At 40.1% G+C, this 11,559-nt stretch overlaps 1 long non-coding RNA gene across 1 annotated transcript in view; it reads right to left on the reverse strand.

Moving 5' to 3' along the window:
- Window positions 1–4,004: 4,004 nt before the first annotated feature.
- The window catches only part of LOC109287839, an 18,404-nt gene continuing 10,849 nt past the window's right edge, over window positions 4,005–11,559 (reverse strand). Inside the window, exon 3 of the long non-coding RNA XR_002094973.1 lies at window positions 4,005–4,016. This is a non-coding gene — a long non-coding RNA (uncharacterized LOC109287839). The remainder of the gene's footprint in view (window positions 4,017–11,559) is intronic.

An 11,559-nucleotide genomic window follows, 5' to 3' on the forward strand; every position in this document is an offset into this window, starting at 1 on the left:
CCGACCCTAACATCTATGAATCTATGAGATCCTTTCAAGAGTGCCACACATTGTTTGCACTGTTGGGTGTACAAACATGATTCACAAGATAAATACAGACATTTCACATATGAATACATAGTGTTAAAAACATTTTGACCTGTTGTGGTTTTTTTGCGGCCTGTGCAGAATAATCAGTCTATTATTTTTCTGTAGTCAAAAAACAAGTGAAAACTAAGAGATGGCATTTTCCAATAGGTGCCCTGAATCTAAAAAGGTTGAGATGGCAAGGGGGCAGGGCTGGGGTTTTTGCAGCCTAGCAGAACTGGGAGGTACGTAGGAGTGCCCCTGGCCTTCTGGCTTTGGCTACTTCAGTCATCTGCCTGCCTTGGCCAACTGATGAATGAATGTGTACTGTGTCTGTTAACAGTCCAATCTACACAGTTTGGAGAAAGCTGAATAGATTAAATCGATTCTGTCTCAGACTTTTTGAATGTCTATACTTAGCCAACCACACTGGGAATGCCAGAGAAGAGGAATCATTACATCTTTCTTGGTAGTAGGGATAGAGAAGTAAAGTGACACAGAACATGTCAATATCTAATATAGAGAAAATTGAACTAGTATAAACTAGTTATTTGGAAAAAAAATTTTCAGACATTTCTGAGAACAAGAGAGCAGCCAAAATACCTCCTTTCCCTTCCTCTCCACCTTCTGTTTAATGTACCATATTCATGCTTTATAAGTTGTACTGGTGGCTTGTCTGGAAAAATTCATTTATTCAAAAACCTTCTTTTTTCAGATACTTCTTTTGTAAGCAGATCACCAACTCATTGACCAGGCAGGAGGATCATGGGGCCAGAGTTGTGCATGGGTTTCTTTCAGTTCCTGTTATAACATGAAGACTAGTTTACACAGATGCATCTGATCATGAGGTAGAATGAGAATTTTCATTTTACCAACAGCCAAAATTGAGATTAAAAACAGTCATTGTTACTCTAAAGCCACACATATACATAAACAAGCAGATATATACATACACATTTCTCATCATCTTTATTCTTTACCACCTTTGTAATTATGGTAGCTACTAGAAGCTCAGTGTAAGGAACTGTCTTGCCATGCAAGACTGCAGAAATAAGCAGAATATGATGGATGTATAGAGGGAATAGTGTGGGTTAGGAGAATGAAATGGTAAGTGAATGACCAACATTTTACAAAAATAAACCATAAAGTAAAGGTGATAGCTTGTTAATTGTCTCACCAAAGAGGCAATCTCTAAAATACCTTGATGTACATACAGACTAGACAGGCATTTGTAATTATGAAGAGCATTCTGTTTTATTTGATTGTATTGTAGAATAATGAATAGTGAATCTAGTCAGTTAAGCTTTAGGAAAAAAATCCTTGGAAGTATTCAAATGCCAACACTCAGCATCATCATCATCATCATCAACAACAACAACAACTAAACAAAAAGCAGTTTTTACATTTTTATTCTTTTACAATGGAAATAATTGTTTATATAGAAAACACACATTTTTCTATTAGATTCTTTTAAATAAAAAATGATGTTTTACAACACATGTACATTTTTATTTTGTGATTACTATAGCTTTCCTAATAACCTTTTCAGGGCAAGATTGTGCCTGATTTACAGAAATAGAGGCTTTCCATAAATCTGAATAGGCACCTAAACACATCTGTCCATCTATCAACCATGTACCTGATTGCTCATAGGTATGTGCAATAAGTTATGTTAAGGCAGTTTAGCTTGGATCACATGATGGCTGTAACCAAAGTGGATTTAGAGATAATGAGCTTGCATCCTAGAATACTTAGGATTGCAGTATACTCTCTAAACTGATGATGCAGCAGCTGCATAATGTAACAATGTAATTTATTCATGTAATATGTACAATATTGCTGTAATAAAAAGCCTATTGGTGGTTTCTTTAATTCTTTGTATGAACACCCTGTTATTAATAGCTGTGCAAGTCAGTATTTCAGCATCTTCAACTTTGGGCTATTTGTAAACCCATGCTGTAATATTTTTAAAAGATAAAACCCATTTTATGCAGCATGAGCTGTGCTTTGAGTCTGCATGCATTGGGCTTAGTTATGTGGTTTGTATTGCAATTTTTTTAATACCAGTGTCAGAAAAACCAGAAAACAATAAACAGGGAAAAGGGAAAGGACATAGAAGATCAAACAGATACTGAATGTTATACTTTAGACCACAAATGTTATAGAATATTCATGATCATGATGTATGACTCATTTTTCCTCTTTTACTTTTCAAACGATGTTTATACAAAACATTTGGTCTATATGAGAAAATCTAGAAGTCCAGTGATCTGTGTGCCAGTTTGAATTAAATACTTCTCTTGCTTACAAATATAATAATGTTTATATTAAAGGAAGATTTCCTCTGAAGTAAATTTTAATAGGCATGTATTAACTTTCAGTGAGAGTCTACATGTAAGGACAGTGATGAAGAGCATTACAACAGAAAGCTTAGAAATTAATCTGCCAGTTTAACCCAGTAACTGACATGCATACTAAAACACTGATGTGAATTGAAAATAAAATAACCACGCTTGACAGATATAATAGTTTAAGTGATTTCAAATTAACCACATCCCACTGACCGCAAGTGAAGAATGTGTTCATTCTCCCGCAATGAAACATGCTCTAGGGACTCATTATACAGAGTAGAGTAAGTAAAACCAGAGTGGAGTAATTGATGCTGAGGAGGAAGGAAGAATGACAGCTATTTAATGATTCTCAAACTTATATAGATATCACAAGCACTTAATATATTATTTTTCTCTCTCCAATCTAGAAATATTATAGGCTTAATCTGTATTGTGCAGTAATTGCAGCACTTGATATAGCTGTTAGGAATAATGAATCATGGCAAAGATGCATCAGCCAGTACATGAAAAGAGTGAATAACAAACAACCTGGTACTAGCAGTGTGTCTGTCTGTATTATGTGATTTATTTTGCAGTGGAACAGGTGAAGGGAAGTAAAGGAATAGGTGAAGAGAAATATCTAGATAGGTATCTATCTCACCTATTTGTCACTGAAATTGATTTTCAAATTATAAGGATTCCCTAAACAATGTTTTGAACATTCTGAAAAGTTATTAAACTCTTAATTTCATTTTCCATTTCTTAGATTATTTTTCATATACATTAAGAATTTCCTAAACAGGAAATAAAGTTATATAAATAAAGGGTGCAGGTTAATAAAGACATAGATACCTAATTAACAGATTCACAGAAGCCAATCATCTTAAGTCACAATGATGACACACTGTGTCATTTGGCTGTCATGTTGCAGACTGCAGTAACCTCCTGATACCACTGGCAACCTCCATAGTGCTGCTGCAGTCAGTAGAAGCTGACATATCTGGATACTGGTGGGGAATTTCTGATCCTGCAACACACGGACAACTGGCTGCAGGAGAAGGTGATGCAGAGCAGAATAATACAGGGCTGTACGGGGCTTTTTCAAATAAGTTGTACATAGGCAAAGCAGGATGTTGCTTTTCAAGTAATGTGCTTCTGCTGGCTACCTGCAGCCTCAGCAGTTGATTTGGTCACCCACTGGTTATGAGTTGTAGAAAGTGTAATGATTGTGTGATGATGACTTTGTAGAACAGATGTGTTTTCACTAGGAACTGAAGTGAAACCATGACTTTTTTTTTTTTTTTTTTTACAATGGCCCCCACATGGCTATGAGTTGGCAATGATTACTGGCCATTACAGAACAAGTAAATGTGACAAGTAAAATATTTCATAAAATAAATGAGGAGTGGAAGATTCATTACAATCACCGTGAATTCTGACCCCATGGGACTTTAGTCACCGAGTGGGGCCACTTTTAACCACTAAAAACCTTTTCCTTTCTGGCTCTGCATGTTAGGTTAATTGTAAAAGTATCAATGATCACAGCTGAATGATGCCAACTGTGGCACTTATTTAACTGTTTGGGAGTTTTACAAGGGAAGCTCACAGAGGACTTCCAAACTATGGGAGAAGTCGAGTTTTCCACTGAATAGATATTTCATAATGTCCACCTCTTGTTTGTTTACTCTCCTATTGAAGCACAATATCCTCATGACCACATATCTACCCAGCACAGTATTCAGCAGTCATTCAATCCTGAGGAAGAATGAAGAGTGTTAGTCAGTTAAAGTTGAATCTCAGTAAAGATTTAGGTATCTTAAGCAACTTTGGTATTTCAGTTTCTACATCTAAATGAGCAATCCACAAACAACTCATCTAACCAATGAAGTATCAGAGAGGTTGTAGGCACCTAAGTTTCCTGGTGAACACATACTGAAACCCCTAAAATCCCACTGTTGTCTATGCCTGGACCCCCTGGCATCTTGGATGACCTAAGAATCTTGAAATCTATTTCATGCCTAAAGTCTGTCTGGGTTTCACAGACCAGGAGACCTCATGCCCAAGTCCTCTGAGGTGTCAATCCAGAGAGTGTGCTGAGTTCTCTAAACAGGTGTCTAAAATGCCCCAGCATTACAAAGTTCAGTAGAACAGCTATTACCACTTACATTCAGCAACCAACAAAAAGAAGTAGTGGTGCTCCTACCTTTTCCATAAATGTATAGTGATTAGAGTACTTGCCCAGGAAATGATAAACCTGAGTTGTGCACCATCAAGTTAAACGGATTCAAACTAACATATCCTACCTTCCAAGAGAGTGTTCCACCAACCAGACTCAGAGTCATAAAATCATAGAAAATGGGGGCTGGAAGGGACCTCAGGAGGTCATCTAGTCCAACCCCCCTGCTCAAAGCAGGATCATTTCCAACTAGATCATCCCAGTCAAAGTTTTGTGTAGCTGGGTCTTGAAAACCTCCAAGGATGGAGATTCCTTCACCTCTCTGGGTAACCTATTCCAGTGTTTTACTATCCTCCAAGTGAGAAAATTCTTCTTAATATCTAACCTAAACTTCCCTTGCTGCAAGTTGAGACCATTGCCCCTTGTTCTGTCATCTGCCACCACTGAGAACAGTCTAGCTCCATCCTCTTTTGAACCCCACTTCAAGTAGGTGAAGGCTGCTATTATTTCCCCGATCAGTCTTCTCTTCTCTAGACTAAATAAACTCAGTTCTCTCATCTTGTCCTCATAAGTCAAGTGCCCCAGCCCCTTCACCATTCTTGTTGTCTTCTGCTGGATTGTCTCCAATTTGTCCACATCTTTTCTGTAGTGGGGTGCCCAAAACTGACCACTCCAGCTGTGGCCTCGCCAATGCTGAATAGGGGGGAAGAATCACTTCCTTTGGCCTACTAGCCACACAGCTACTGATGTACCCCATGGTGCCGTTAGCCTTTTTGGCAACAAGGGCACACTGCTGGCTCATATTCAGCTTATTGTCCATTGTACCTCCAGGTCCTTTTCTGCAGAGCTGCTGCCCATCCAGTCAGCCCCCAGCCTGTACTGGTGCATGGGATTGTTCCATACTAGGTGCAGGACTTTGCACTTATCCTTGTTAAACCTCATGAGATTTATTTTGGCCCAATCCTCCAAACTATCTAGGTCACTCTGAATCCTAGCCCTACCCTCCAGCATATATACTACTCCCCCAAGCTTCGTGTCATTTGCAAACTTGCTGAGGCTGCACTCTATGCCATCTTCCAGGTCGTTGATGAAGACATTGAACAAAATCAGCCCCAGGACTGACCCCGGGGTACTCCACTTGATACTGGCTGCCAACTAGACATCGAGCCATTGACTGCGACCCTCTGAGCCTGATGCTCCAGCCAGTTTTCCATCCACCTTACAGCCATACTCTATCATTTTTTCTGAAGCAGTGCCTCAATCATTCAAGGTTCATGGGGTCAGAGAGTACACAAGAAGGAACGTTCCTCTATCCTAGTGGTGTAGGCACTTCCATGGGAGAGAGAAGTCCTGGTCTCTGCCCCAGGGGCTCTTTATGCATTTTGCATTGAAGAGCCATTGGATAAAATGCATAAGCATCATTGGGACCAATCTAAGGTCTCCAATCAAAGTAATGAAAAGGCCTGACCAACTGAGCTTGTAAGAACTGACAAAGTAACAGCATGAGGTTACATGCACAACTCCAGGAATCCTCCTTATTAATGCACCATTACTGGTATTCTTAAAGAGAATATTTTTGTTTCCTATTCACCAGAGGGTTACCACATTTCCTTCTACCTCTTCTACCCCTTTCTTTTTGAAGTTTTCTTAAGCAGGAAACTTCAGAGTTTTTTTTTTTCTACCTGATTTGGTAAGTTCAGCTCTATAATGGATATTTATTTAAGTAGGTTTCTTTCTCCTTCTATGCAAAATTTCCTTCTCCCATGCTGATGTATTGTATATGTTATGTTGGTCATAAGCCTAAAAAAGAGGAGAGAATTTTTGTTTCCTTTAGGAATCTAAATTAGCACTTGTGACTACGGATATTTAGAGCTGTAAACCAGAGCTATAAAAAAGAAAAAATGAACTTAATCCTACTTATAAGTGCAAAGTAGGAAAGGGCCTTTCCATAGCCCAAAACTTAGTTAACAGAAACCAAACTAGTTTCAAGTAGTTAGTCACGTAATTTAACCCAGCTTTCAGAGCCTAGGCATGGATTCCTGTCTGCCTTCAGGCATTCTTCATTCTTTCTTGCTAGCCCTTTTATAAGCCAACAGAAAAAAAAGATAAGGAGAAAGGGAAACTGGAGATAACAACTTGTGTATTAGGATAACATAGTAAAGATGCACTCTGACTTATGTGACTTCCTCATAATTGTTTTACTCTCATATAAATTATCTTCTCTGAAACAGTTTTGTAATTCAGTATGTTTAAACATTAACCTAGACAATGCAAGAGGATGCAGGTATTCTTCTCATTTAGGCCCAATTCTGAAAGGCATTGAGATGCAAAATGATTCAATATGCTTGGCCATCTATGCAACAATGCAAATGAATCAGTATATTATAGCAGAATATTATAGCAGTGCCATCTGTGCCTCTGTCTGCAGGTAAAACAACAGCAATTTTCAAATAAAAAAAAATAAAACTCCTTATTTCATAAAAGGACTGAGGCTTTTCTCTCCTCCTTATTGTGCGTGTCTATTCCACTAGTGATGCACACCTTAAGGCCAAACATGAGTTGTGATAGGCTGTCATGCAGTTCGGATATTATAGATGAAATCCTTCCAGAAGCAGCATCTGGCTTGTTTTGTGAGCTCTACAGTCATTTATAGTGATGGGGTTACATGTGCCCTAGGCTTTGTCAGATGGTTAGGCTTCTTTTTCTCCAGGGTTATTTTTTTAACAGTTGTTGCTTGTGAGGAATTCACACTAAAAACATGCTTTACTTATCATTATTTCCCATTTTTTAATAAAAGAATTATTCATTTATAAACAAGGCAGTTTGAAAGATGACCATTAATATACTGGGGTTAAGTAATATGCTTAAAGACATACATTCTTTGTGAATGCATAGCAAACTCTTTTTTTCCTGTTTCTTTTCAGTGCTCCAGCTCTGTATGAGCTCATTGCTTGCCATTGGAATTAGTGATGGATATAACCTCATAGGCTACCTTGTCTCTCCCCCTCCACTAATGCAGGGATGTTCCCTATAGACTATAGGCATATATTGTATTACCCTAAGTGTTTTATCCATTTTCATTTTAAATTATTTAAGATGTGCATTTTACAGTTTTTCTTCAGAAATTCAATCTATAAGTCCTTGCTTTTAGAAATTTACCTGAAACTCTTTGCTCTGCACCATCCCTTAATCCACATATAACTCTTCACCCTTCATCCACTTAAAACAATGTTTTTATGTGCTTACAGTAGATGAGGTGTTATTGAAGGCTGTATTTTACTCCTAGGCCAAATTCTCAACTTCTGTAAATCTGTGTAGCTTCATGCACTTGATCAAGAGAACTATCTTTGTCTACTTCAGCTAAGAGTGTGACTCTGTGGATGCATCTACTCATGCAATTAATGGTCGTCTACAGATGTATCAGCACATATTGCACATTCAGCAGTACTCCGCACTGCAAGGTAGCAGCATGGGGGGGAGGGGTTGACCCCTAGATATCCAGGGGTTCAAAAAACCCCACCAAAAACAGTGGCACATATGGGGCAGTGTGTGCCACTCAAAACTGGAGCCTGGCCAGCTGGAGCCACACTCTGGCTTCCAGCCAGGCTCCAAGTGGCAGGATCACCACTGCTGCAGCCCCAGAAGGCCTTCAGGCCCCCAGGGAATGCTGCTGTGGCCAGCCCAGTACTGACCCAGGCCTCCCCTATATCACCCAGGGTAACATGCTGCATGCCAGAGGGTGCGTGGCACAGGTGTTGCCTGAGGACAACTAGCAGTGGCACAAGGTGTCCCACTGCTAGTTGTCCCCAGGCAACCAATTGTCCGTGTTTGTGTGGACACTGTCAATGTGACTGAATAGAGTGTGGTGCAATTTGAGCTGGAGTAAACTAATCCCAACATCACTATCTACATGTGCATTTAAGCAGAGTACTTTACTCCACTGTTGGATAGTACCTGTGTCTGATGGGACTATCTGACAGAACTGTAAATTAGTCTACACCAGCCCAGTTGCTGTGCATGTGTAGATGGTGACACTTCATTGTACAGTACATTAATCTAGTGCACAGTACAGCGCATATGTAGATGCACCCTTTCAATTTATATTCTTGAGGTACATGTTGATGATCATCATATCCCACTTAATCCTCCATAGAGTCTACAGTCTAAAGGTCACTGTTACTTACAAAACCATTAACTGAAATGGATGAAATAGTAGGATGCTTCTCAGGGTAAAAAAAAAGGCAATACAATGTAGTTAAGATGTGACCAAAAGAGATTGGAAAGGAGGCTTGTTGTGGGTTGGGGAAGGGGTAATTAACAGCTAAGGAGATGAAGTATATAGCATGAGGTAAAAGAAGAAAGACATAAAAATTTTTGTGGAGTTGACTGGGTAATGCAATAATCATCATGATGGCTCCTGTATTTTATTTTAAAATATAATGTTAAGTATTTATAAGAAATTAGAGAGAGAGGGTTTGAGGAAGGTTAGGCGAGTGAATTTGTGTGCCATAGTGGGTGGAGTGAGTGGATTAATGTATTAAAAAGAGTTGGTTGTGATTTAGATGTGTTCAAATGCTACAAAAGAGTATTCACAAAGATTGGTCAAAGTTTCTAAATAGCTCCTCAATTTGGCATGTTTTGTTCCTTTTTATTTACTGTTCCTAGATAATTGCACTAATAGTACTCAGGAAAGCTTTTAGGGATGTTTAGCAAACACTTTTTCTTCATATGTGAGTTATGGTTTCCATCTGTAAACAAGATTATTACTTGTATTAATCAATAACCATTCACTGGTCTGCTGCCTACATTTTTTCTTCCATTCAATCAGGTGGCAGGAATACTATGACAAATTGGCTGCAAACAGTGAATAATAACTACCGTCTAACCCATGACCTCAAATGTCTTTCCAAAAACTGAAAAGGCAAGGATTTTGGATTTTGGAAGATGGTATCTTTTATTGGACAAACTGCATCATTGGGATAAAGTTTTAAAAACTGTTCATCAAACAGCACCAAATAGTGAACATATGTATAAAATTCAAAGTTGCAAAACAGTATCCAAAATGTTTGATACAATATATTTCATATAAGAAAATGCATAATTAATTGACAATGAATAATTCAGACATACAGAGAACAAAACAATTCACTTACAATGCATTGCAGTGAATGACTGGTCTATCTTCTGCCTGATCTACAAGTAGAAGCCACTTTGCATAACTACTTATGATACAGGAAAAGCTGTGGATTTATTTTTCCATTGATGCAGTCAGGTAAGGTTTTGTTCTTCACCTTCAGTGTTTGAGCTGATGGATCTATAAGAAGGATGTGTAGGAGACAGTTTTCACATTCTTTATTTTGTTTTTCCAGTTGTGAAAAAAAGAATAACTGGCTTAATTTTCTCTAGTCATCTTTTTCATTGTCATGTGGCTAATCATATAGGAGTGGGCCTTTGTACATGCCACAAAATTGGCCTTTGAAGTGGCTTAAATGCCCTTTTGCACCACTTTAATGGTGCTGCTGTTTACACAGTTGGCAGCATATTGCACATTAATGGCGCTGCTGTTTGCAGTGTTGATGGTGTATTGTGCATTAAATGACTTAGGGACATAGCAAAATAAAACATGTCCGAGGTGTTTTAATTTTCTACCTTAATAGCTACGGAGGGAAGCACAGGGTCTTGTACAGCTCAGAGGCTGTGCAGACAGCCCGTGCAGGCAGCCCAGGGGCAGCCCATTCAGGCAGGCTCCACTGAGGAAAAAAAAAGCGGCGAGCCTGATCTTTTCTTCTTTTTTCTCCCCAGAGCCTGCCTGTCTACTTCAGCTGCGCAGGGGCCCCGTGCTTCCCTAATGTTCAACTTGCGGAAAAGGTGTTTAAAAGGGGACATGATAGCAGTCTTCAAATACTTGACGGGCTGACCTGAAGAAAAGGGGGAAACACCTTTTTTCAATTGATGTAGAGAGTAGAATGTGGATCGATGGCTTGAAGTTGCAGAAAAGCATGTTTAGAGTGAGTATCAGGAAAAACACTGTTACAGCGGTGAGGCAGTAGAATAGACTGCCTCGGGGAGCTGTGGAATCTCTATTCTTGGAGGTGTTCAAGAAGAGGTTGGTATAACAAGGTTCATCTCCAGGGGTGGCTGTGATGCCCCTGGAACTCCCTCAGCCCTTATGAACTCTGCTGTCTTTGGGTAAACACACCTTCACTTGCCTGCCAGGCTTTGATGTATTTATCTTTTAGATAAAAGAAGGCTGCCCCAGGGCTTTCCAAGCTTGATCTCATGCTCCTGAGCTCAGGTGTCTCTACTCTCCACCTTAAGGGCTAATTACATGGCTCTGACCACTACTTACACCATACCCATGCCTCACAGATGTCACCCTTTGCTGTTTCTCTCTGCCCACACCCAAGCAGTTTGCCCATCTTTGCTAAACCCGGGGTTGGCCTTGGGTCCTTTACCCAGATCCCACCTCTCCTGAGGAACTGGGTCCCTGGCCCTGACTCCACCTTTCTCTGGGTTGCCAGTTCCTGACCCTGGCAATCCTTGGCAGTAGCCCTCCCTTGACCTTTGTCCCTTTCTGGGCCCTAGACCCTCTTGTAGGCCAGTTGAGAACTTCGGGCTCTCTTGCCCTGCTAGCCCCTCCTGGGCTACAAGTTGCTGACTCTGCCTCTCACCCCTTGCAGGCTACAGGTCATAGTTATAGTTTCATAGTTTCTAGGGTCGGAAGGGACCTGAGCAGATCATCTAGTCCGACCCCCTGCCATGGCAGGAAGAGCACTGGGGTCAAATGACCCCAATAAGGTGGTCATCCAACCTCCTCTTAAAAACCCCCAGGGTGGGAGCCTGCACCACCTCACATGGAAGCTGGTTCCAGACCCTAGCCGCCCTGACCGTGAAGTAGCGCCTCCTGATGTCCAACTTAAACCTTCCCTCCGCCAGCTTGTGACCATTGTTCCTGGTCACTCCTTGCGGCGCTCGGGGGAACAGGGA

The sequence above is a fragment of the Gavialis gangeticus genome, unplaced genomic scaffold (assembly GCF_001723915.1).
Source record: "Gavialis gangeticus isolate Ggan-Ray unplaced genomic scaffold, GavGan_comp1, whole genome shotgun sequence".
NCBI lineage: Eukaryota > Metazoa > Chordata > Crocodylia > Gavialidae > Gavialis > Gavialis gangeticus.